The following is a 12,669-nucleotide window of genomic DNA, read 5'->3' as shown; positions in this document are numbered from 1 at the left end:
CCTTCGCCGTCGGCCTCAGCCTCCTCGCCGGCACACCCTCCGCCGCCCGAGCCGTCGCTGCCCCTGCGCCACCGCCGCCGTCCGCCGCCTTGGCCGCCGCCCTTCCTCGTCGGAGCACCGCGTCGCTCGCCGGAGATCCGCCCGGCCAGATCCGCGAGAGTGGGATCAGATCCACCAGGCCCGCCTTCCAAACGCCTCCCCATCCCGGAACGTCCCCGTCCCGTTTTCTGCGAGGTGAAAATTTTCCCAAGTCCCTGATTTTCAACTTTCTGGTGCTATGTTTGACCTGCCATAACTCTCTGCATACTGCTCCATTTTGTGCACATGATATATGAAAATGTTCATCATGAGATGCTCTTCATTTTGTTCCATTGTGCCATGTTTGTTTGAGGTCATCTTGATGCCCGAATCATCGTTGCAAGAGTGTTATATGATGTTAACCTGCTGAAACTGTTATAACTTGGTGATTTGTCATTTTCCTTGCATTTGATGTGTGCATCCTATGAGCATGAGCTCTACAAGTGTTTTGTACTACATCATGTCATCTTTACAGGGTTGCTTGTCTTGTATTTTTGTGAGTCTTGTACTGAGTGCATCGAGCTCGTGAAGTAGGGTACTTGCTGTTACTGTTTTGCTAGTCTGATTCTGTTATATTATGATGCTATGTAAACCTGCTTCTACAAGTCATTCCATGCATTATCTGGAGATGTTCACTAAGGATGTTTTGTTATATATGTCATGCTATATTTATTCATGCCCCTGGTTGCATTTATAGCCTGCTGTAACTTGTTGTTATCTTGCTCCAAACTTGATAAATAATGTTGCTGTCAGTCTGTTAACTTTAAGTTCAGTTTTGCCATGTGTTTTTCTAGTGATCCATGCACTCTATGAACTTGCTCTTGCCATGCTTAGCTTCATAAACATGTATTCTTACTGTTGGTTTCCTTGCCATGCCATGTACTGCTCTATGGTGAGAGGTTCAAGCTCACCAACATGCCTACTTATTGTTGTTCCTGCCATGTATGAATCTGTCATATCACTTGCTATGTTTACATGGGTGCCATCATATTTTCTGTGCCCTTTTGGCTCATGGTCAGTAAAGGACTTTTGTTCTATGCAATTAGTAGATTCATTCCATGCCTTTGTTTGCCATGATAAGTTTCTATAACATGTTTGATAGCTCTAAACATTGCAACCTGATGTTATTTCTGCAAAGTCTGAAACTGTTACTATTTGCAATCTTGCCATGACCTTTTGAGCATGTTATAGTGTTTTCTGGAGATAGCTCAGTGTTCATGTTTTGTCATGCTTTACCTGTACATCATGTCCATGCCTTTTGTTTTCATATCGTGGTACTGTAGCATGTTGTTTTGATGCTTGCTAGATGCCTAGTTGCTGTTATGGACAGATTGTTGTTATGTCTTGTATAGAGTGTGTGTTGAACTGTTGCTCCGTTTTGAGTGTGCTCCATATGAAACTTGCTTAAATTTGCAAGTAGTTTCATATTATCATGTTGCATCCTTGTTTTGAGGTGTTTGCTTGATGTTTGTATGCATTTAGCATCAATGCCATGTTTAACTTGTTTTGTTCATATCTTCTAGGCCGTAGCTCCGAATCTAATGAACTTTATATGTAACTTGACTAGAATTTCGTCTAGATCATTTTGGTGCATCTTAACTTGCTGTTTAACAACTTTAGCATAAGTTTTATTCAGTTCTGTACAACTTTGAAACTTGCATATGAGGACTTACCGGAATTGTTATATGTTGTTTCCGGCCTCATTTAAACTTGCTTTGATGTGTTGCTCGTGTTTGCAATCATCTCTTGCCATGAGTAGCCTCATGTAGCTTTGTCATGCATCATGCTTGTTGTGCATCATGTCTTGTCTATGTGTGGTGTGTTTACCATGTTGTGTGCTTCTTCTCGATAGTTCCCGTTTCGTTGCGATCGTGAGGATTCGTTCGTCTACGCTTGGTTTGTCTTCGTGGCTTCATATTCTTCATGGATTCGTTCTTCTTCCTTGCGGGATTTCAGGCAAGATGACCGTCACCTTGGATCTCACTACTATCATTGCTATGCTAGTTGCTTCGTTCTATCGCTATGCTGCGCTACCTATCATTTGCTCTTCAAGCCTCCCAAATAGCCATGTCAGCCTCTAACCTTTTCACCCTTCCTAGCAAACCATTGCTTGGCTATGTTACCGCTTTGCTCAGCCCCTCTTATAGCGTTGTTAGTTGCAGGTGAAGTTGAAGATTGCTCCATGGTGGACAGGATTATGTTGGCATATCACAATATCTCTTATATTATTAATGCATCTATATACTTGGTAAAGGGTGGAAGGCTCGGCCTTACGCCTGGTGTTTTGTTCCACTCTTACCGCCCTAGTTTCCGTCATACCGGTGTTATGTTCCCGGATTTTGCGTTCCTTACGTGGTCGGGTGATTTATGGGACCCCCTTGACAGTTCGCTTTGAATAAAACTCCTCCAGCAAGGCCCAACCTGGGTTTTACCATTTGCCTCACCTAGCCCTTTTTCCCTTGGGTTTCCGGAGCTCGAGGGTCATCTTTATTTTAGCCCCCCCGGGCCAGTGCTTCTCTAAGTGTTGGTCCGAACAAGAGCCGTTTGCAGCGCCCCCTCAGGGAAACTTGAGGTCTGGTTTTAGTTGTACGGATTGCTCATCAGGTGTTGCCCTGAGAACGAGATATGTGCAGCTCCTATCGGGATTGTCGGCGCATCGGGCGGCTTTGCTGGTCTTGTTTTACCATTGTCGAAATGTCTTGTAAACCGGGATTCCGAGACTGATCGGGTCTTCTTGGGAGAAGCTATATCCTTCGTTGATCGCGAGAGCTTATCATGGGCTAAGTTGGGACACCCCTGCAGGGTATAAACTTTCGAGAGCCGTGTCCGCGGTTATGTGGTAGATGGGAATTTGTTAGTGTCCGGTTGTAGATAACTTGACACCAAATTTGAATTAAAACGCATCAACCGCGTGTGTAGTCGTGATGGTCTCTTCTCGGCGGAGTCCGGTAAGTGAACACGGTTTTGGGTTATGTTTGACATAAGTAGGAGTTCAGGATCACCTCTTGATCATTGCTAGCTTCACGACCGTTCCGCTTGCTCTCTTCTCGCTCTCATTTGCGTATGTTAGCCACCATATCATGCTTAGTCGCTGCTGGAACCTCACCACTTATCCTTTCCTTACCCATTAAGCTTTGCTAGTCTTGATACCCATGGTAATGGGATTGCTGAGTCCTCGTGGCTCACATTTTACTACAACAACAGTTGTAGGTACAGGTTATGCGATGATCATGACGCGAGAGCGATGTTTGCTTGTTTTGGAGTTCTCCTTCTGCTTCTTCTTCGATCAGGGGATAGGTTCCAGGTCGGCAGCCTGGGCTAGCAGGGTGGATGTCGTTTGAGTTTATGTTTGTGTTTCATCCGTAGACGGATGGTTCTCTTATGTAATATGATGTTGTATTCGTGTGGCATTGTATGCCTTATGTATGTATCCCTATCTATTATGTAATGTTGATGTAATGATATCCACCTTGCAAAAGCGTCTTCAAGATGCGCTTCTATCCTTGGTGGGACCTTCGAGTTCCTTTAGGATAGGGTCACATCTTGGGCGTGACAAGTAGGTATCAGATCCTCGACCGACCTTAGGAGCCCCCTTGATTGATCGTGTAGTTTGGCCGTTGTCGAGTCTAGAGGAAAACCGTTTTCGGAGTCTAGTTATATCGGAGAGTAGGAATTCTTTTTACTCCTCAGCCCCTTCGTCGCTCTGGTGAGGAATCTTGACGTAGGTGTTTTGAATTACTCCTATTCCCATTCAAATTTTTTCTTTAGGTTCACGCGGTTGGTTTTCAGATAGTTGGTTCTCAATTGTTTTCATCCGGTGCATTTTCTCGTCAAGTTGACTCGAGCCTCTTCATCTTTGCCAAGTTCAATCCTCAGTTGTTTTCTTTTCCCACCCACCCACCCCTTTTCTTCTCGGAGCCGGAGTCTGTAATCGAGTATCCATCCTACTCGCGCGAAGTCTTTGCTTTCTTTCTTCAGTGATTTCAACCGGTGTTTACTCTTCAAGTTATTCATCGGTTTTTCCCCTATCCAAGTTGCCTTTGTTTTCCCGCCCTCCCACCCTCTTCTTCCCGGAACCTGAGTCTCTTTCAAGCATCAATTTTCATTCGTACGGAGTCTCTTCAGTCTTCCCTCAATCATTTCAACCGGTGAATTCTCGTCTCGGTGGACATTCTTTATCTCTTTTTCTTCTCCGGTGGACTCAATTCAAGTTTTTCGGTTGATCACATTCTTTTTCTTGGATCAAGTGTTTTCCCTGCTCGTTCGCCTCTCGTTAGTTTATCTTTTCAAAGTGTTCAAGACATCTCAGGAGATTCGTTTGTGTTCCACTTAATTCGAGGTTGTCACCTCATTCAAATATTTCAATTGTTCTGGTGCATCATCTATCTGTTCAACAATCCTTTTCAATGGTGTTTTTCTCTTCAGTGGGCCCTAACCCACAGGTCTTTTCCCAGGATCTTACCTGACTCTCCTAATTCCCCCGGAGTTATTCTCAATTCTTTTCAAGTGTGATGTAAGAATGGATCACATCAGTCACATGCCTTCTCCAAGATCGATTTCAAATCATTTCATTGTTGGCGCAACCTCTTCGCTTTTCATTCTCCTGGAGTATGTCAGTAATTTTGGTGGTATTTCTCGTCATCCTTCTCAACATTTGAAGACCAAAGAAGAATTTCTCTTAAATCTTGTCCATTCTCTCGAAGTTTCGTGGTTCTAGCTTCATGTCATCCTCTCGAATTATTCCGTTTGTCAGATATTCCTTTTCTTACCCATCCGGAGTATTTCAGGAGTTGCTTTCCTGTTTCGTTGATCCGGAGGCCTCCATTTCAAAATATTTCTTCGTTCTAAGTTTTCAGATTCGTTCTCCAATTATTCTATATCCGTGCCCCTTTGTTCGTCTCAATATTCTTCCGGTGCTTCGTTCAAGTATTCTTCAATCAGTTCGCGATCATTTTGTTATCTTGTCTCTTTTATCCCTCAAAGTATCTTTGTGCTTTTCTAATTCTTCCCGGTGATGCATTCTCTTTCATCAGTCATTTCCGAATTCTAACGGTGGTTCTTTCAGATTCTTTTTCTTTGATTATCATTTTAATTCATTTGTTTTTTTTCAATCCTACCAGTGGTTCATGAAGACCTTCTCAAGTTTGCAATATGTCACTTCTCAATCCTTTTCAAGAAGAATAAGTAGTATGCAAGAATCCATTGCTTGTCATCAATTTAATCCGATGAAGGATAAGCATACAATAAATCTTATTCTTATTCCATCCAAGTGATTGATCTTTTCCTTTGGAGTTTGTTCTTGATGAATAAATTCTAGTTTCAAGTGTTTTCATCTTTTATTTTCCGGAGTTTCAAGCTTCTCGCTTGTTCCGTCATGAACCTCCATCTAAGTCATCGCAAGGCTTTAATATTATCCCTTTCATCCTTCAATTCCATCTCATTGTCCTTGTGTTTATCGGAGTTCTTCATGGTGGTTCTTCATGATTTAATTCATTCTTCTAGTGTTCATCAAGATTTTGTTGGAGGAGTTCAAGTTTATTTTCTTCTCGCGTCTTGAAGTGTGATTAATTCTCCGTATTCTTTTGAGTGGAGTTTTGCATTTCTTCGTTCTTCTCAGCTATCCAATCATTTTCGTTTGTGGCCGGTTATCACCTTATGATCTTGAGATGTTAGCTTTAAGACCACAACAAGCTTATCCTTTTCGTTGTTGATTTTCTCAACAACTCCGTTTAAACCTTCCTTCTAAAGATGCTTTCAATTTCATTCGTGGCACAAGTTGTCATTTTCTTCTCCGTTCTTTTCATTCAACTCTTTCAATTCTTTCCGGAGGTTTTGTGTCATGTCTTCATCAAGTATCATTCCATCCTCTCAAGTTCATGTTCTATTATTTCCATGTTCAGCCGGAGTGCTGCCTAAATCCTTTCAGTCTTATTCATTTCTTATCTTGTTCTAACCGGAGTGGTTTCGTAGTCTATTGGATTCCGTGAGCTTTCGATTCTCGTCATTCTCGTCGTTCCTCTCTTCTTCTCGAGTGCTCTCGATTCTTTCCTTCTACTCTCGAGTTCTTGTTTCACCTCATCCGTTTTCCCTTCCATCCCATTCCTAAGATCTTGGTACGAGATCTCTTGTTAGTGGAGGAGTGTTGTAACGCCCCGGATTCGATGCGCCAGGTATCCACCAGTTATTCGCCTTCATTGCCATGTCATTTGCTTGCGTGTTGCATATTGCCATGTTATCATGTGCATCTCATTTTGCATACGTGTTCGTCTCATGCATCTGAGCATTTTCCCCGTTGTCCGTTTTGCAATCCGGCACTCCTATCTCCTCTAGCGTCCCCCTTTTGTCTCCTGTTGTGAGCGGGTGTTAAACTTTCTCGGAATGGGCAGAGGTTTGCCAAGCGGCCTTGGTATAGCACCGGTAGACCGCTTGTCAAGTTTCGTGCCATTTGGAGGTCGTTTGATACTCCAACGGTTAACCGGGTAACCGTAAAAGCCCCTTCTCTTTGCAGCCCAACACCCCTCCAAAGTGGCCCAAAACCCATCCAAACCCCCTCCATGCTCTCGGTCGTTCGATCACGATCGTGTGGCCGAAAACCGCTCTCCCTTTGGAGCCTCCTACCTCCCTCTACCTATAAAATAGTCCCCTCCCCTAAAATTTGCGTCCAAACCCTAGTCCTCTTCCTCCCGCCGCCACCGGATACGTCCGTGACGGCCGGACACGTCCAGCCGCCGCTGCCCACCCAATCCGCCGCCGCCACATGTCGTGCCGCCGTCCTCCCCGCGCCTCCTCTGCCGCGGCCCGCGGGAGCCCGCAGCCGGCCCGCTCCGGGACGCATCTGGGCCCCGCCGGCCCGCGCGGCGCCTTCCTTCGCCGCCGTGTGCCCCGGTTCCCGCGCCGGTGCCCACTCGCCGCCGTTCTTCCGGCCGGCGACCTCGCCCCGTCGTCCCGCCGCCCTCCATCGCCCCTGCTCGTCGGAGCCTCCCCGGCCCCCGCCCGCCGGCGCCTCCCTGCCACCGTGCGCCACCATGAGTCGCCGCCCTTCGCCGTCGGCCTCGGCCTCCTCGCCGGTGCGCCCTCTGCTGCCCGAGCCGTCGCCGCCCCTGCACCACCGCCGCCGTCCGCCGCCTTGGCCGCCGCCCTTCCTCGCCGGAGCACCGTGCCGCTCGCCGGAGATCCGCCCGACCAGATCCACGAGAGTGGGATCAGATCCACAAGGCCCGCCTTCCAAATGCCTCCCCATCCCGGATCTCTCCGTCCCGGAACGTCCCCGTCCCGTTTTCTGCGAGGTGAAAATTTGCCTAAGTCCCTGATTTTGAACTTTCTGGTGCTATGTTTGACCTGCCATAACTCTCTGCATACTGCTCCATTTTGTGCACATGATATATGAAAATGTTCATCATGAGATGCTCTTCATTTTGTTCCATTGTGCTATGTTTGTTCGAGGTCATCTTGATGCCCTAATCATCGTTGCAAGTGTTATATGATGTTAACCTGCTGAAACTGTTATAACTTGGTGATTTGTCATTTTCGTTGCATTTGATGTGTGCATCCTATGAGCATGAGCTCTACAAGTGTTTTGTACTACATCATGTCATCTTTACAGGGTTGCTTGTCTTGTATTTTTGTGAGTCTTGTACTGAGTGCATCGAGCTCGTGAAGTAGGGTACTTGCTATTACTGTTTTGCTAGTCTGATTCTGTTATATTGTGATGCTATGTAAACCTGCTTCTACAAGTCATTCCATGCATTATCTGGAGATGTTCACTAAGGATGTTTTGTTATATATGTCATGCTATATTTATTCATGCCCCTGGTTGCATTTATAGCCTGCTGTAACTTGTTGTTATCTTGCTCCAAACTTGATAAATAATGTTGCTGTCAGTCTGTTAACTTTAAGTTCAGTTTTGCCATGTGTTTTTCTAGTGATCCATGCACTCTATGAACTTGCTCTTGCCATGCTTAGCTTCATAAACATGTATTCTTACTGTTGGTTTCCTTGCCATGCCATGTATTGCTCTATGGTGAGAGGTTCAAGCTCACCAACATGCCTACTTATTGTTGTTCCTGCCATGTATGAATCTGTCATATCACTTGCTATGTTTACATGGGTGCCATCATATTTTCTGTGCCCTTTTGGCTCATGGTCAGTAAAGGACTTTTGTTCTATGCAATTAGTAGATTCATTCCATGCCTTTGTTTGCCATGATAAGTTTCTATAACATGTTTGATAGCTCTAAACATTGCAACCTGATGTTATTTCTGCAAAGTCTGAAACTGTTACTATTTGCAATCTTGCCATGACCTTTTGAGCATGTTATAGTGTTTTCGGGAGATAACTCAGTGTTCTTGTTTTGTCATGCTTTACCTATACATCATGTCCATGCCTTTTGTTTTCATATCGTGGTACTGTAGCATGTTGTTTTGATGCTTGCTAGATGCCTAGTTGCTGTTATGGACAGATTGTTGTTATGTCTTGTATAGAGTGTGTGTTGAACCGTTGCTCCGTTTTGAGTGTGCTCCATATGAAACTTGCTTGAATTTGCAAGTAGTTTCATATTATCATGTTGCATCCTTGTTTTGAGGTGTTTGCTTGATGTTTGTATGCATTTAGCATCAATGCCATGTTTTACTTGTTTTGCTCATATCTTCTAGGTCGTAGCTCCGAATCTAATGAACTTTATATGTAACTTGACTAGAATTTCGTCTAGATCATTTTGGTGCATCCTTAACTTCCTGTTTAACAACTTTAACATAAGGTTTATTCAGTTCTGGACCAACTTTGAAACTTGCATATGAGGACTTACCAGAATTGTTATATGTTCTTTCCGGCCTCATTTAAACTTGCTTTGATGTGTTGCTCGTGTTTGCAATCATCTCTTGCCATGAGTAGCCTCATGTAGCTTTGTCATGCATCATGCTTGTTGTGCATCATGTCTTGTCTATGTGTGGTGTGTTTACCATGGTGTGTGCTTCTTCTCGATAGTTCCCGTTTTGTTGCGATCGTGAGAATTCGTTCGTCTACGCTTGGTTCGTCTTCGTGGCTTCATCTTCTTCATGGATTCGTTCTTCTTCCTTGTGGGATTTCAGGCAAGATGACCGTCACCTTGGATCTCACTACTATCATTGCTATGCTAGTTGTTTCGTTCTATCGCTATGTTGTGCTACCTATCATTTGCTCTTCAAGCCACCCAGATAGCCATGTCAGCCTCTAACCTTTTCACCCTTCCTAGCAAACCATTGCTTGGCTATGTTACCGCTTTGCTCAGCCCCTCTTATAGCGTTGTTAGTTGTAGGTGAAGTTGAAGATTGCTCCATGGTGGACAGGATTATGTTGGGATATCACAATATCTCTTATATTATTAATGCATCTATATACTTGGTAAAAGGTGGAAGGCTCGGCCTTATGCCTGGTGTTTTGTTCCACTCTTGCCGCCCTAGTTTCCGTCATACCGGTGTTATGTTCCTGGATTTTGCGTTCCTTACGCGGTCGGGTGATTTATGGGACCCCCTTGACAGTTCGCTTTGAATAAAACTTCTCCAGCAAGGCCCAACCTGGCTTTTACCATTTGCCTCACCTAGCCCTTTTTCCCTTGGATTTCCGGAGCCCGAGGGTCATCTTTATTTTAGCCCCCCCCCCCCGGGCCAGTGCTTCTCTAAGTGCTGGTCCGAACTAGAGCCGTTTGCAGTGCCCCCTCAGGGAAACTTGAGGTCTGGTTTTAGTTGTACGGATTGCTCATCTGGTGTTGCCCTGAGAACGAGATATGTGCAGCTCCTATCGGGATTGTCGGCGCATCGGGCGGCTTTGCTGGTCTTGTTTTACCATTGTCGAAATGTCTTGTAAACCGGGATTCCGAGACTGATCGGGTCTTCCTGGGAGAAGGTATATCCTTCGTTGATCGCGAGAGCTTATCATGGGCTAAGTTGGGACACCCCTGCAGGGTATAAACTTTTGAGAGCCGTGCCCGCGGTTATGTGGAAGATGGGAATTTGTTAATGTCCGGTTGTAGATAACTTGACACCAGATTTGAAATAAAACGCATCAACCGCGTGTGTAGCTGTGATGGTCTCTTCTCGGTGGAGTCTGGGAAGTGAACACGGTTTTGGGTTATGTTTGACGTAAGTAGGAGTTCAGGATCACCTCTTGATCATTGCTAGCTTCACGACCGTTCCGCTTGCTCTCTTATCGCTCTCATTTGCGTATGTTAGCCACCATATCATGCTTAGTCGCTGCCGCAACCTCACCACTTATCCTTTCCTTACCCATTAAGCTTTGCTAGTCTTGATACCCATGGTAATGGGATTGCTGAGTCCTCGTGGCTCACATTTTACTACAACAACAGTTGCAGGTACAGTTTATGCGATGATCATGATGCGAGAGCGATGTTTGCTTGTTTTGGAGTTCTCCTTCTGCTTCTTCTTCGATCAGGGGATAGGTTCCAGGTCAGCAGCCTGGGCTAGCAAGGTGGATGTCGTTTGAGTTTCTGTTTGTGTTTCATCCATAGACGGATGGTTCTCTTATGTAAGATGATGTTGTATTCGTGTGGCATTGTATGCCTTATGTATGTATCCCTATCTATTATGTAATATTGATGTAATGATATCCACCTTGCAAAAGCGTCTTCAAGATGCGCTTCTATCCTTGGTGGGACCTTCGAGTTCCTTTAGGATAGGGTCGCATCTTGGGCGTGACAACACCTCTCTTCTTCGGAGTGGGTTTAGAAATAGGCTCAGGAGTTGGCTTAATTGGTTCAGGAATTACTTCAGGAACTGGCTCGGGAAGAGTCCAATTATTTTCATTAGTCAACATATTATTCAATAGTATTTCAGCTTCGTCGACTGTTCTTTCTCTGAAAACACAACCAGCACAACTATCCAAGTAGTCCTTGGAAGCATCGGTTAGTCCATTATAAAAGATATCAAGTATTTCATTTTTCTTAAGAGGATGATCAGGCAAAGCATTAAGTAACCGGAGAAGCCTCCCCCAAGCTTGTGGGAGACTCTCTTTTTTGATTTGCACAAAATTATATATTTCCCGCAAGGCAGCTTGTTTCTTATGCGCAGGGAAATATTTAGCAGAGAAGTAATAAATCATATCCTGGGGACTACGCACACAACCAGGAGCAAGAGAATTATACCAAGTCTTAGCATCACCCTTTAATGAGAACGGAAATATCTTAAGGATATATAAATAGCGAGACTTCTCATCATTAGTAAACAGGGTAGCTATATCATTCAGCTTGGTAAGATGTGCCACAACAGTTTCAGATTCAAGGCCATAAAAAGGATCAGATTCAACTAAAGTAATAATATCAGGATCAACAGAGAATTCGTAATCCTTATCACTAACACAAATAGGTGAAGTAGCAAAAGTAGGATCGGGTTTCATTCTAGCATTAAGAGACTGCTGCTTCCATTTAGATAATAATTTCTTAAGATCATTTCTATCATTGCAAGCAAGAATTTCCATAGCAGTTGTTTCATGCATAACATAACCCTTAGGAACAACAGGTAATTCATAATCATTGGGGGGACCTTCATCATCACTATCATCAGTAATAGGATCTTCAGTAATTTCATTCCCCCTAAATCTAGCAAGTTGTTCATCAAGAAATTCACCTAATGGCAAAGTAGTATCACGCATAGAAGTAGTTTCATCATGCATAGCGGAAGTGGCATCATCAATAACATGTGGCATATCAGAATTCATATCAGTAGTAGGTTTAGGTGTAGCAACCCTACTGATAACATAAGGAGAATCTAGTGCAAGGCTAGATGGCAGTTCCTTACCTCCCCTCGTAGTTGAGGGCAAAATAGTAGTTTGATCGTTTTTCAAGTTCTTCATAGTGATCAACAGATATAAATCCCAAGTGACTCAGAGAATAGAGCTATGCTCCCAGGCAATGGCGCCAGAAATTAGTCTTGATAACCCACAAGTACAGGGGATCACAACAGCTTTCGAGGGTAGAGTATTCAACCCAAATTTATTGATTCGACACAAGGGGAGCCGCAGAATATTCTTGAGTATTAGCAGTTGAGTTGTCAATTCAACTACACCTGGATAACTTAGTATCTGCAGCAAAGTGTTTAGTAGCAAAAGTGGTATGAGAGTAATAGTAATTGTAGCAAAAGTAAAGATAAATGCTTTTAGGTTTTTGTAGTAGTTGTAACTGTAGCAACGGAAAAGTAAATGAGCGAAGAACAATATATGAAAAGCTCGTAGGCAATGGATCAGTGATGGATAATTATGCCAGATGAGATTCCTCATGTAATAGATATAACATAGGGTGATATAGAACTAGCTCCAGTTCATCAATGTAATGTAGGCATGTATTCCATAAACAATCATATGTTCTTATGGAAAAGAACTTGTATGACATCTTTTGTCCTACCCTCCCGTTGCAGCGGGGTCCTTACGGAAACTAAGGGATATTAAGGCCTCCTTTTAATAGAGAACCAGAACAAAGCATTAACACATAGTGAATACATGAACTCCTCAAACTACGGTCATCACCGAGAAGTATCCTGATTATTGTCACTTCAGGGTTGTCGGATCATAACACATAATAGGTGACTATAGACTTGCAAGATAGGA

At 44.0% G+C, this 12,669-nt stretch overlaps 1 pseudogene; it reads right to left on the bottom strand.

Moving 5' to 3' along the window:
* Window positions 1–7,318, bottom strand: part of LOC123158743 (U-box domain-containing protein 75-like) — a 48,753-nt pseudogene extending 41,435 nt beyond the window's left edge.
* Between the last annotated feature and the right edge of the window lie 5,351 nt (window positions 7,319–12,669).

This window comes from Triticum aestivum, chromosome 7B (genome assembly GCF_018294505.1).
Source record: "Triticum aestivum cultivar Chinese Spring chromosome 7B, IWGSC CS RefSeq v2.1, whole genome shotgun sequence".
Taxonomy (NCBI): Eukaryota; Viridiplantae; Streptophyta; class Magnoliopsida; order Poales; family Poaceae; genus Triticum; species Triticum aestivum.
The sequence above is the reverse complement of the archived record's forward strand: the minus strand, read 5'-3'. Positions and strand labels throughout refer to the sequence as shown.